This window comes from Aquarana catesbeiana, linkage group LG12, assembly GCF_042186555.1.
Source record: "Aquarana catesbeiana isolate 2022-GZ linkage group LG12, ASM4218655v1, whole genome shotgun sequence".
Taxonomy (NCBI): domain Eukaryota; kingdom Metazoa; phylum Chordata; class Amphibia; order Anura; family Ranidae; genus Aquarana; species Aquarana catesbeiana.
In genome coordinates, this window is record NC_133335.1 from 234380126 (window position 1) to 234392226 (window position 12101).

Genomic DNA, 12101 nt, shown 5'->3' on the forward strand with positions numbered 1-12101 from the left:
CCCACCCAGTTGTGTGACATTTGCAAATTAATATTCGCTAATAGTTACATAGTTAGGTTGAAAAAAGACACAAGTCCATCTAGTTCAACCAAAAAAAAATACAATCCCATATACACAATCCTTCACCCACAGTTGATCCAGAGGAAGGTGAAAAACCCCAGCAAAGCATGATCCAAATTGCTACAGCAGGGGAAAAAAATTCCTTCCTGATCCCCCCCAGAGCCAATCGGATATTCCCTGGATCAACTTTACCTATAAATGATGGTGTCCAGTTATACTATGTACATTTAGGAAAATGTACGGGAATGTCTTTCTGTTTTTCCTTCCAGCCAATCAGGAAGCAGGTCCCCCCACCTCCCAAGAAAATAGATGTGGCATTCGTTATTTCGGATAATTCGTAACTTCGGATAAATTCGTATTCATCACATTCACTGACAGCTGAAATTTGAAAGGAGATTTGAAAGGAAATGCCAATACCTATAATTTAATAGTTAGTAATAGTTAAGTTATTATTAGTTAGTTATTATTTCAGCTTTTCGAATTTTCTCGTTTTCGGATTTTTGAATTTCCGAATTTACAAATTTACAAATTTTCGTATTTATGAATATTCGGAAAAATTTGTTAAACGGGTTTTCATAGTTCGGATATTTCCGAATGAATGAATTTGTCGAAATTTGTTAAAAAAAACAAATTCATATTCGTCATGTTCACTAACAACCAAATTTGAAAGGAAATTCTGATACCTATAAATTTATTAGTTAGTTAGTTATTATTTCAGATTTTCGGAATTTTCGGGTTTTCGAATTTTCGGATTTTCGTTCTTTTGAATTTTCGAATTTTCGTTCTTTTGAATTTTCGGATTTTCGTTCTTATTTTGGGATTTTCGAAATTTTCACATTTTCAAATTTCCGAATTTTCAAATTTCCGATTTTCGAATTTTTGGCTTTTTCGAATTTTCGGATCTTCGAATTTTCGTAAAAATTGGTTAAACGGGTTTCCGTTCATTTCAAATATTTCCGAATTAATGAATTTGTCGAATTTCTTCAAAAAAACAAATTCGGAACGAAACGAACTGCACATGTCTAGAAGGTGAGTATCTTTGGTGAAGCTTTAAACCACAACCCCACCTTCCCTCATATAAACTTCACATTTAACCCGCCCCCAAAATGAACCCTTAACACCTAGCCTACCTCTAAAACTTGTAAGTCACCTAATCTTGAAAATTAACCATTAAAGTTGCTCTAAATGCAGAAGGTAAATTTTACCTTAACCACCTGCCGACCATATGACCTACATATACGGCGGCAAGATGACACTGCTGCGCAAGATCTTGTACCGAGTACGTAATCTGGCACTTTTGGGCCTGGGGCACTCATGCGCGCTGCTGGAATAACACCCCCCACCCCCCCGCTGTGATTATACAAAGCAGGAGCTGATCTGCGGGTGCCGTGGACTCGATGTCTGCCGGCACCCACTGATCATCCACCACAGAGGCAGAATGGCGGTCTACCTATGAAAACAAGGCAGATCGCCGTTCTAACTGGAGGCAAGGTATGGGTTCTGAGTTCCTGCAAAGCAGGGACAAGGATCCATGTCTTCCTCTAGTAAGTACCTGAAATATAATAGTAAAAGAACCTCCCCCACAGTACACACAGGGCCGTTTTTAAGGCAGGGCAAAAGGGGCAGCTGCACTGGGTCCTGTCATTGTTGTGGGGCCCAAAGCAGCTTACTCATACTTGCCTGGTTTACATTGGTATCCTGGTTTAAATTCCCTTCTCCCTTGAGGTTTTAGTCCCGTGCTGTGTCCCAATATCTCAGTGTGAAGTGCTGCTACTAATGCTGCCCAGCTCTGCCCTATTGTTGTGTACAGATGACTCACCTGCAAACCCTGTGTTTACATGTAAATTACCGGCATTCCTAAGTAAATAGGGGCAGCCAGCGGCATTGATATGTATATCATGCCCCCCTGAGGTCATATCCACAGTAATCTCTAGCAACCAATCAACAAGCAGAAATCATGTGCTGTAACCTCTAGCAACTAATCAGTGAGTCGTAATGTGTGCTGTAACCTCTAGCAACCAGTCAGTGAGCGGTAATGATACACTGTAACCTCTGGCAACCAATCGCAATCGCTGCCTGATCTGATTCAGTAAACTGATTTTGAATCTAGCTGCCATTTTTTTTATGTCTCAGAGCAGGTGGAGAGCAAAACTGCATGGGGGGGGCAAGAAAAGTTTTGGCCAGGGTCCAATCAATATTAAAGACGGCCCTGAGTACACACATAAACACTGGCTAGGCACACCTTAAACCCTTTGATTGTCCCTGGTGTTTAACCCCTTCCCAGCCAGTGTCATTAGTACAGTAAAAGTGCATATATTTTTAGCACTGATCACTTCATTTATGTCACTGGTTTCCCCAAAAAAATGTCAAAAGTGCCAGTTAGTGTCTGACTGCCCGCTGCAATATCGCAATCCCGATATAAGTCGCTTATTGCCGCCATTTCTAGTAAAAAAAAAAAAAAGTAAAATATCCCATAGTTTGTAGACGCTATAACTTTAGTGCAAACCAATCAATATACGCTTATGGGGATTTTCTTTTAACCAGAAATAAATAGCAGAATACATAATGGCCTAAAAACGGATAAAGAAATGAGATTTTTTTTGTTCAATTTTTTAAAATTTTTTATTGGATATGTTTTATATCAGAAAGTAAAAAATATAGTTTTTTTTTTTTTTTTTTCAAAATTGTCAGTTTTTTGGTTCATAGCGCAAAAAATAAAAACCACAGCGATGATCAAATACCACCAAAAGAAAGCTCCATTTGTGGGAAAAAAATAAACAAAAATGTTTTTGTTATACATATAAAATGTGCAGCTCTGTAGTGAGAACGAAAAAAGTGCAAAACCGTGCAAGAAATGTAAAAAAATATGAAACAACAACGTTAATTAAATGCTAATTAAACGTCCTCTAAAGTATGTCCAATTGCAATACCACTTTCACCCCCTTTTTAAAATTTTATTTGGGTAAAGCGCCGCACGACCGCGCAATTGTCAGTTAACCACTTCAGCCCCGGAAGATTTGGCTGCTCAATGACCAGGACATTTTTTGCTATACGGCACTGCGTCGCTTTTACTGACGATTTCGCGGTCATGTGACATTGCACCCAAACAGAATTGACGTCCTTTTTTTCCCCCACAAATAGAGCTTTCTTTTGGTGACACTTGATCACCTCTACGGTTTTATTTTTTGTGCTATAAACAAAAGAAGAGCGACAGTTTTGAAAAAAAAACACAATATCTTTTGCTTTTTTGCTATAATAAATATCCCACATTTTTTTTTTTTTTTAATAATTTTTTCTCAGTTTAGGCTGATATGTATTCTTCTACATATTTTTGGTGAATAAAAAAATTGCAATAAGCGTATATTGATTGGTTTGCGCAAAAGTTATAGCGTCTACAAAATAGGGGATAGATTTATGGAATTTTTATTATTATTATTTTTATTACTAGTAATGGCGGCGATCTGCGATTTTTTATCGGGACTTCGATATTGCGGTGGACAAACTGGACACTTTTGACATATTTTTGGGACCATTGACAATTATACAGCGATCAAAGCTATAAATATGCACTGATTACTGTATAAATGTCACTGACAGGAAAGGGGTTAACACTAGGGGGGGCGATCGAGGGGTTAAGTGTGTTCCCTCAGTGTGTTCTAACTGTGGGGGGATGGGACTGTCTAGGACAGTAATGGCGAACCTTGGCACCCCAGATGTTTTGGAACTACATTTCCCATGATGCTCAACTACACTGCAGGGTGCATGAGCATCATAGTTCCAAAACATCTGGAGTGCCAAGGTTCGCCATCACTGGTCTAGGAGGAGAGAGAGATCGGTGTTCCTACTTAGTAGGAACACGCAATCTGTCTCTACTCCCCTGAAAGAACCGAAATTTGTGTGTTTACACACTCAGATCCTGTTTTCGCTCTGTCACGAGCGATCGCGGGTCATCACGCCCGCCGGGCACTCACATCGGTTCCGGGCACACACTACGGGCATGCGCGCCCCTAGTGGCCAAAAGGAAAAGCGACGTAAGGTAACATCGATTTGCCCAGCCAAGCCAACCTGCCGCAGTAAAACTGCGGCGGCTGGTCCTGAAGTGGTTAAAGTAACGCAGTGCCGTATCGCAAAAAAACGGTCTGCTCAAGAACGGGAAGGGGGAGGGGGTAAAGCTTCTGGAGGTCAAGTGGTTAATGCATCCTAATGCATTAAAGCGGTATTAAAACCAAAACCAAAAAAAAAGTTAGTATAAAAAAAGATATGAATTGCTCCACAGTGAAAATATATAAACAGTTCTATGAAAGTTATATATAGCAACAAATATAAAACAAAGTGTCAATACTGTAAAGTAAATATAAACGCCACTGCGGATCGCTTACGCTGTAATTACTGTCAATAACAAAACATCAATGTTGCAAGATGAGTATATTTGTTACAAATCACTGTTGAACATAAATCAAAAATTCGTATCTGAATGCCCTCAGAGGCTTTGAAGGGATCCGGCACTCCCGCATGCACGTGTTCTCTGCCATATGTAGTATGTTGCCTTACTTAATACATTTTCCTATATCTGTGTTTTTTTTATTGTGTTCATGACCTTTATTACTGTTTATATTTTTGACAGTTGTTCAATTTGTTGCTCTTGAGAACCCCCCAGAACGAAGACCCTTGAGTCGAAACGCGTAGGGATACCCACGATTTTTTGGGGGATCTAGAGCTTTTTTTTTCTTGCACGAAGAAAGTCCTATCATCCCGTGCAAAATTTAGCATTTACTGTTGCATGTATTTTATTAGTGTCTTGAGATTGTATTTAAAAAAAAAAAAATAAATATATATATATATATATATATATATATATATATATATATATATATATATATATATATATATATATATATATATATTATATATATTTGTCATAGTGGAGTCTTTCCAAAAGTCCCTCCCATAATAAACCTCCTTTCTGTATCCGCTGCTGAACATAAGAATCCTAATAAAAACCAACGGTGATCGAATTCCAAAAAGTCCCCAAAAGTCCAAAGATTAATCAGTGCAGGAAATAAAAAAATTAAAAAACGTTCAAATCCTCCACCAAATCCCCCCACCAAACCTCACCTGGCTGATTGACCCTCGCTACAAAGGTCGAAAATCACCTGGGAACTAAAAATTCGCAACTCAAACAGATGAGGGCCAGTTCACACCCTAGAAACGCAATCCGGATGCGTTCCAGATTCTTTTCCACGTGCGCATTTTTGGGCTGGAAGTGTTAAACCCCTCCCCTTTTGCTCAGAATCCCTATTCCCATTATTAACCACTTCAGCCCCGGAAGGATTTACCCCCTTAATGACCAGGCCATTTTTTGCGATACGGCACTGCGTCATTTTAACTGACAATTGCGCGGTCGCACGCCGCTTTACACAAACAAAAAATACGTCCTTTTTTTCCTTTTTTTCCCACAAATAGAGCTTTCTTTTGTAAGTATTTTATCACCTCTGCGGTTTTTATTTTTTGCGCTAAAAACAAAAAAAGACCGACAATTTTGAGAATTCTTCTACATTTTTTTGGTAAACAAAAACGCAATAATATTGATTGGTTTGCGCAAAAGTTATAGCGTCTACATAATAGGGGATAGATTAATGGCATTTTTATTTTATATATATATATATATTTTTTTTTTTACTAGTAATGGCGGTGATCAGCGATTTTTAGCGGGACTGCGACATTGCGGCGGACACATCGGACACTTTTTTGGGACCACTGACATTTATACAGCGATCAGTGCTATAAAAATGTACTAATTACTGTATAAATGTCACTGGCAGGGAAGGGGTTAGCACTAGTGGTGATCAAGGGGTTAAATGTATTCCCTGGGAGGTGTTTCCAACTGTTGTGGGGGATGGGACTCACTGGAGGAGGAGAGAGATCGCTGTTCTCTAATCACTAGCAACAAACGATCTCTCTCTCCTTCCCTTACACAACGGGGATCTGTTTGTTTACATTGACAAAACCCCCGTTCTGGCTCTCCGTGGAGCAATCGCGGGTGGCCGGCGGACATCACGGCTGTTGGCCACGTGCATCAGCTCCCCCCGCCGTGCAGTGGGCGTGCCTGCTATAGCTGTTTAAGGGACCGACGTATGGCTACGGCGATTTGCGGGTACGAGCCGGCCATGCTGCAGTATATGACGGTGGCTGGTTGGCAAGCGGTTAAGCTCCGATGGGCGGGACGAAGCGCGTTGGTCGGAGCCCAGGCTGAGACTGCCATTCACCTCTCTACACACGGGTCTGCCATTTGATGTGCGGCGCATGGATTTCTTTACTTGACATTAATCAATTAACCACCGTAATAAATCTTTATATTGATCCTGGACATATCACCTCTAGAATACAAAGCATTTCCAGACTCTCTGTGTGTCCATAAAGCCCGTTTCGTCCTTCTGATGAGCCAAAAATATCAGACAATAGTTAGCTATGACAACATACTATGCCGGCTCCATCAGATCTGCTGTGTCCCCGATAATCAGGACCTCATTGTCTCGGTGGGACTGTTTGCAGAGGAACTCCGGCGCAGCCAACAGTCGATTAAAAACTGCAGCAAAAAAAAAACCTTGTTGTCCAAAGTCAATATTTATCACACGGCAGCAGACTGATATCACACATATGTCTCCGTCAGTCCGATTCACAGACCGGCTAAAAATAGAACTGTTTATACATTGTAGCGTCCTATCAGCAAAAATCCAAAAGGAGTGTGTTTATAAATAGGGAAACGATCGATTTACTGATCACCGGATGCTGCTTCACTGCTCCATGCCTGTAATAGGAGAGATAGGTCTGTATCTTTGCCTGATTGAGATCCTTTTGAAAGCCTTTAACCATTTTGGCGCCACCTGCCACTTCAGCCCAGGAAGGTTTTACCCCCCTCCCCCCCCCCCCCCCCTTTCCTGACCAGGCCATTTTTTTTTTTTTTGCGATACGGCGCTGGTTCGTTTTAACTGACAATTGCACTGTCATGCGACGCTGTACCCAAATAAAATTGACGTCCTTTTTTTCCCCACAAATAGAGCTTTCTTTTGGTGGTATTTGATCACCTCTGTGGACCAGAATTGTTGCTCTAACGCTCGCGGCGATACCTCACATGTGTGATTTGAACGGCGTTTAAATATGTGAGCGCGACTTACGTATGCGTTCGCTTCTGTGCGCGAGCACACGGGGACGGGAGCACTTAAAACATTTTTTTTTTTTTTTAAATTTTACTTGTATTTATATATTTTTACACTCTCTATTTACTTTTTTTTTTACTTTTGTTTTTATTTTTTTACACTTACTCTTTACAATTTTTTTTGATCACTTTCATTGCGGGATCTACAAGACCCCACGTCTCTCCTCCAGGCTGGAAAGGCCGAGATCAAAAAAATAAATAAACGGTCTCGGCCTTTCCAGCCCTGTTCCCGGCAATGTTTACTTCCGCCGGCCCGGACGTGACGTCATAACGTCACTGATAGGTGGCACTGATGGGCACTAATAGGCAGCTCTGATGGGCACTGATAGGCAGCTCTGATGGGCACTGATAGGTGGCACTGATGGGCACTAATAGGCAGCACTGATGGGCACTGATGGGTGACATTGATGGGCACTGATAGGCGACACTGATAGGAGGAACTGATTGGCAGCACTGATGGGCACTAATAGGCAGCACTGATGGAAAATGATAGGCGGCACTGATGGGCATTAATAGTCAGCACTGATGAGCACTGATGGGCAACACTGATGAGCACTAATAGGCAGCACTGATGGGCACTAATAGACAGCACTGATGGGCACTGATAAGCGGCACTGATGGGCACTAATAGGCAATACTGATGGGCACTAATAGGCAATACTGATAGGAGGAACTGATTGGCAGCACTGATGGGCACTGCAGTGATCATCAGGACACTAGCCGATTACCGTCTCTCTCCTCACACTGTGACAGCATGAGGAAACAAATGCAGATGACCGGCAAGTGTGTTTACATCGTGATCAGCTGTGATTGGACACAGGAGAGCACGTGGTGAAGAGCCGCTGTGATTGGCTCTTTACCCCAATCTGTGATCTGCTGTGTGCAAAGGACACAGCGATCACACAGCATGCCGGGTGAGTGCCACAGCAGGTGCGCGAGGTGCACAATCACAGGAGGATGTCATATGATGCCCTCCCAGAACTGGCCGACTGCGCTGTAGCCATCATTTCACTATAGCGTGGTCGGCAATTCGTAAAGAAGCTTGCCAAATGCCCTGTATTTGTTTTAAAGGGGCTCAGCAGATCCCTGGCTCCGTAGTTCCCCCAGCTCTGCTGATCCCCCATTCAGTAGTACCCCCAGCTTTGATGATCCCCAGGTCATAAGTACCCTCAGCTCTGCTGATCCCCCACTCAGTAGTAGCCCCCAGCTCTGCTGATCCCCCACTCAGTAGTAGCCCCCAGCTCTGCTGATCCCTCACTCAGTAGTAACCCCCAGCTCTGCTGATCCCCCACTCAGTAGTAGCCCCCAGCTCTGCTGATCCCTCACTCAGTAGTAACCCCCAGCTCTGCTGATCCCCCACTCAGTAGTAACCCCCAGCTCTGCTGATCCTTCACTCAGTAGTAACCCCCAGCTCTGCTGATCCTTCACTCAGTAGTAACCCCCAGCTCTGCTGATCCCCCACTCAGTAGTAACCCCCAGCTCTGCTGATCCCCCACTCAGTAGTAACCCCCAGCTCTGCTGATCCTTCACTCAGTAGTAACCCCCAGCTTTGCTGATCCTCCTCTCTCTCCAGTCCCCGCTCATCTCCCAATATATTCCTCCCATGCTGCTCACCACATGTGACATCTGCTAGCTTCTCCCGCTCTGGTCCTCTGCTGATCCTCTGCCACTCAGTCCTCTCTCTCCGGTCTCCACTCATCTTCCTGCTGCTCCACGCTGCACACCAGATGTGACGTCTGCACCACACACTCCCAGAATATATATACACATGAACTAGAAGTGACTGCTGATGACGTCTTTCCAGTTCATTTGTTGGTTTCCCGGTGCATCCTGGGAGATCTCATAACTGAAATACCTCCAAAGTAAAGCTAACTCTGAGAAAATGCCGCTGAAATGCTGCAGGTGCTGTTGTCATAGACTTCTATGGAGATTTTGGAGACCAAGAAAGCGACATGGGGGGATCATTTATGAAGTGAAGCAAACAGGACGTGTGACCAGGATTGTAAGCTTAGCATTTTATTTAGTGACCCGAGCTTTGATTGGCATTCAGCGTGCTTTAAAAAAAAGTGTGTCCAATCCAATGCCACATTTGAGTCAAGTGTAAAGGATAACTAAACCCAAGAACAAGAATATTATAAACTGCAGCTTAGATGTGGTGGCTGCATTAGTTTTCTTTTTTTTTTTTTTTTCAAGCTAACAATATATTTATCAAATACAAAAAATACCTGCTGATCCTGCCAGAAATACGGTGTCCTTGTCACAGCTGCACCAAAGAATATCTTCCTTTCTAGGCAGCTTCTGACCAATTGGCCTTGCCCACTATGCCATGGAGATGAAGAGATACAGACATGGATTCCATATCAAAGAGAGCAGCCTAGGGTGACAACCATGGTTCCCTCCATGACGTAGCCACCCCAGGACTGGAAGTGTGTTCTCTGCTGGATTGCCAGGTGACAATAAGGCTGGCCATACATGGTCAAATTTCGAAATAATTTTCTTTTGAAAATCAGAAAATGTGCGCGTTTCGTGATCCGATGGCGCCACCATTAATTTCGAAATTCGGCCAACCAAGCCTTCAATTTCACCTCATGTTGCTACAGAAAAGAAAATAATTTTCGTGGCCGGGAATCTTCTTTTCTTTCCGGGAATTTTCTTTTCTTGCACATGGGCATTTCTTTTTCGATAACATTTCTCGCACGATTCTCCCATCATTGATTAGAAAATCGTTCGCTTTTCAAAAAATTTCCAACATGTCCGATTACTCAAATTTGATGGCCGTACGAAAATCAGCACTAATGGCGCGAAATACGAACGAAAATCCTTATGCCGCGTACACACGAGCGGACTTTCCGGCAGAAATGGTCCGACAGAACGAATCCGTCGGACATTCCGATCGTGTGTGGGCTTCATCGGACCTTTTCTGTCGAAAAAATCTGAGGGACCTTAGAAACAGAACATGTCTCAAATCCTTCCGGCGGTCCTTATCCGCCGAGTGGAACTTTCTCGGCAGAACACCACCACACCATGGACTAGTAAAGCTGCAGTATATGACAATTTCTGGTTTTGGGTTTAGATACATTTTAAGACGATAGGAGGCTAAAAGGATTGGAGATCAGCGTAACACAATGACTGGAGTTTTCAAAAATCCTTCACCGACCAATCAGCAATAGAAGCTTCGCTGTTTATAAATCCATAGACAATCAATAAAAAAAAAGACGACGTGGAATGAAAACGCCAAACAACATCGGTGTAAAACTATGACTGAATCAGGAGTGACCTTTGCATCTTGTTATTGCATTCCGTATTCCAAAGGAAAAAAAAAAGAAAAAATCACAAATAAACGCATAAAAAAGAACATAAAATTTGGGATATGTCTAAAAAAACCATCACAACATAAAGGATTGTAGATGGAGCAAATCCTATTGTGTTTAATGAATATTAAGGGAGAGAATACAGAAGATTCCGGATCTTCGATGAGCCTCAGATGTACTCAGAACTTCAAGCAAATATTATAAGCCTTCATATATGACATACTATAGATTATCCCATGGGGTGCTCAACCTGTGGGCCCTCCAGCTGTTGCGGAACTACAAGTCCCATCATTCCTCTGGGAGTCATGCAACTGTCAGCCTCGCAATGCCTTGTGGGACTTGTAGTTCCTCAACAGCTGGAGGGCCCACAGGTTGAGCACCCTATGGGATAAGCAACAGCTGTAGGGTTAAGCACCCCTTGAATATCCCATCATCATAACGTACTTTAGCAACTTTTCTCAACCGTTATACCCAGAGGAACCCCTAAAATAATGATCAAATCTCAGGGAGCCCTTACTAAATCCATTGGGGGGGGGAATACCTGGTTTGTCCAGATCCTAGGTCAAGGATGTGGAACTGTACCCCCCCCCCACTGTTGATGCATACCATGTGTCTATTTACCTGGCCTTCTTGCCCCGCTGTGCCCAGGGCAGCTGCGTCTCCTGCCCACCCCTTGGTCAATGCTCCATACATTGTTGGTCGGTGAAAAGAAAGCCACCCCCCACCTTTAATGTGGTTGTTAGAATCCTACTTTTGGATAATTAAAAACATAATTGTTATGTCAGTTGTGGAACTATTCAGGTGCCACCAAATTGAAGGTCAATCAGCCACAGCTCAAGCAGAACCTAAAAACCCCTGTAGGAACCTTTGGGTTCCACGAAAACCTGTTAGAGAATGGCTATACTATAGTACCCCCCCCCCCCCACACACACACACACACACACACACACACACACGATCATAACATACTATAGGAAACCAGCACCATCCCTGCTGCCTCTGACCCCAGTGCCAAACCCAGTCATTCAGAAGTTGAAGTTGCCCCCTTACCTGAGTTCCCCGTGCAGGGTAGTCATTGCACAATGCCAGCTCTATTCTCCAGCCTGTTAAACCAAGCGACTGTTCCTTGTTAGCTTGAAGTTAACAATCAAGACTTTTTCGGTTAAATATTTACCCTTGTTGTATGTTCTGACCCTGATAATCTACGTGAGAAAGGACTGGCATCTCACACAATACCTGCAGCCGTCCTTCCCACCTGTGACACTTGTTTGTGTGCTTTTGTTTTCAGAGCTTTAGTTTCTTTTTCATGTGACGTTTACGATCCCGGTAGGTTTCATCTGGTCATACCTGCCTATGGCACCTTTTCAAGGCTGAAGTTTGTTCTTTGCCTTCAAGGGGGAATAAGAGTATTGCACTTACATTTTGTCTTGGAGGGTGGACATATGGTCTACTACAACTTCTTAAAGTGTTTGTAAACCTCCATGGGGTACTATAAATATCTCCTAAATGTGCGC

General features: G+C 42.8%; 1 protein-coding gene across 2 annotated transcripts in view; it reads right to left on the bottom strand.

Annotated features, from left to right (window-relative positions):
- KCNJ16 (potassium inwardly rectifying channel subfamily J member 16) overlaps positions 1-11837 on the bottom strand; it is a 58804-nt gene extending 46967 nt beyond the window's left edge. Inside the window, exon 1 of one of the 2 annotated variants that reach the window (XM_073606908.1) lies at positions 11762-11837. The gene's annotated coding sequence lies outside the window, so the exon portion shown is untranslated. Of the gene's footprint in view, positions 1-11637 lie in introns of both variants that reach the window. The other variant, XM_073606906.1, reaches the window with a different exon arrangement.
- Positions 11838-12101: the final 264 nt, after the last annotated feature.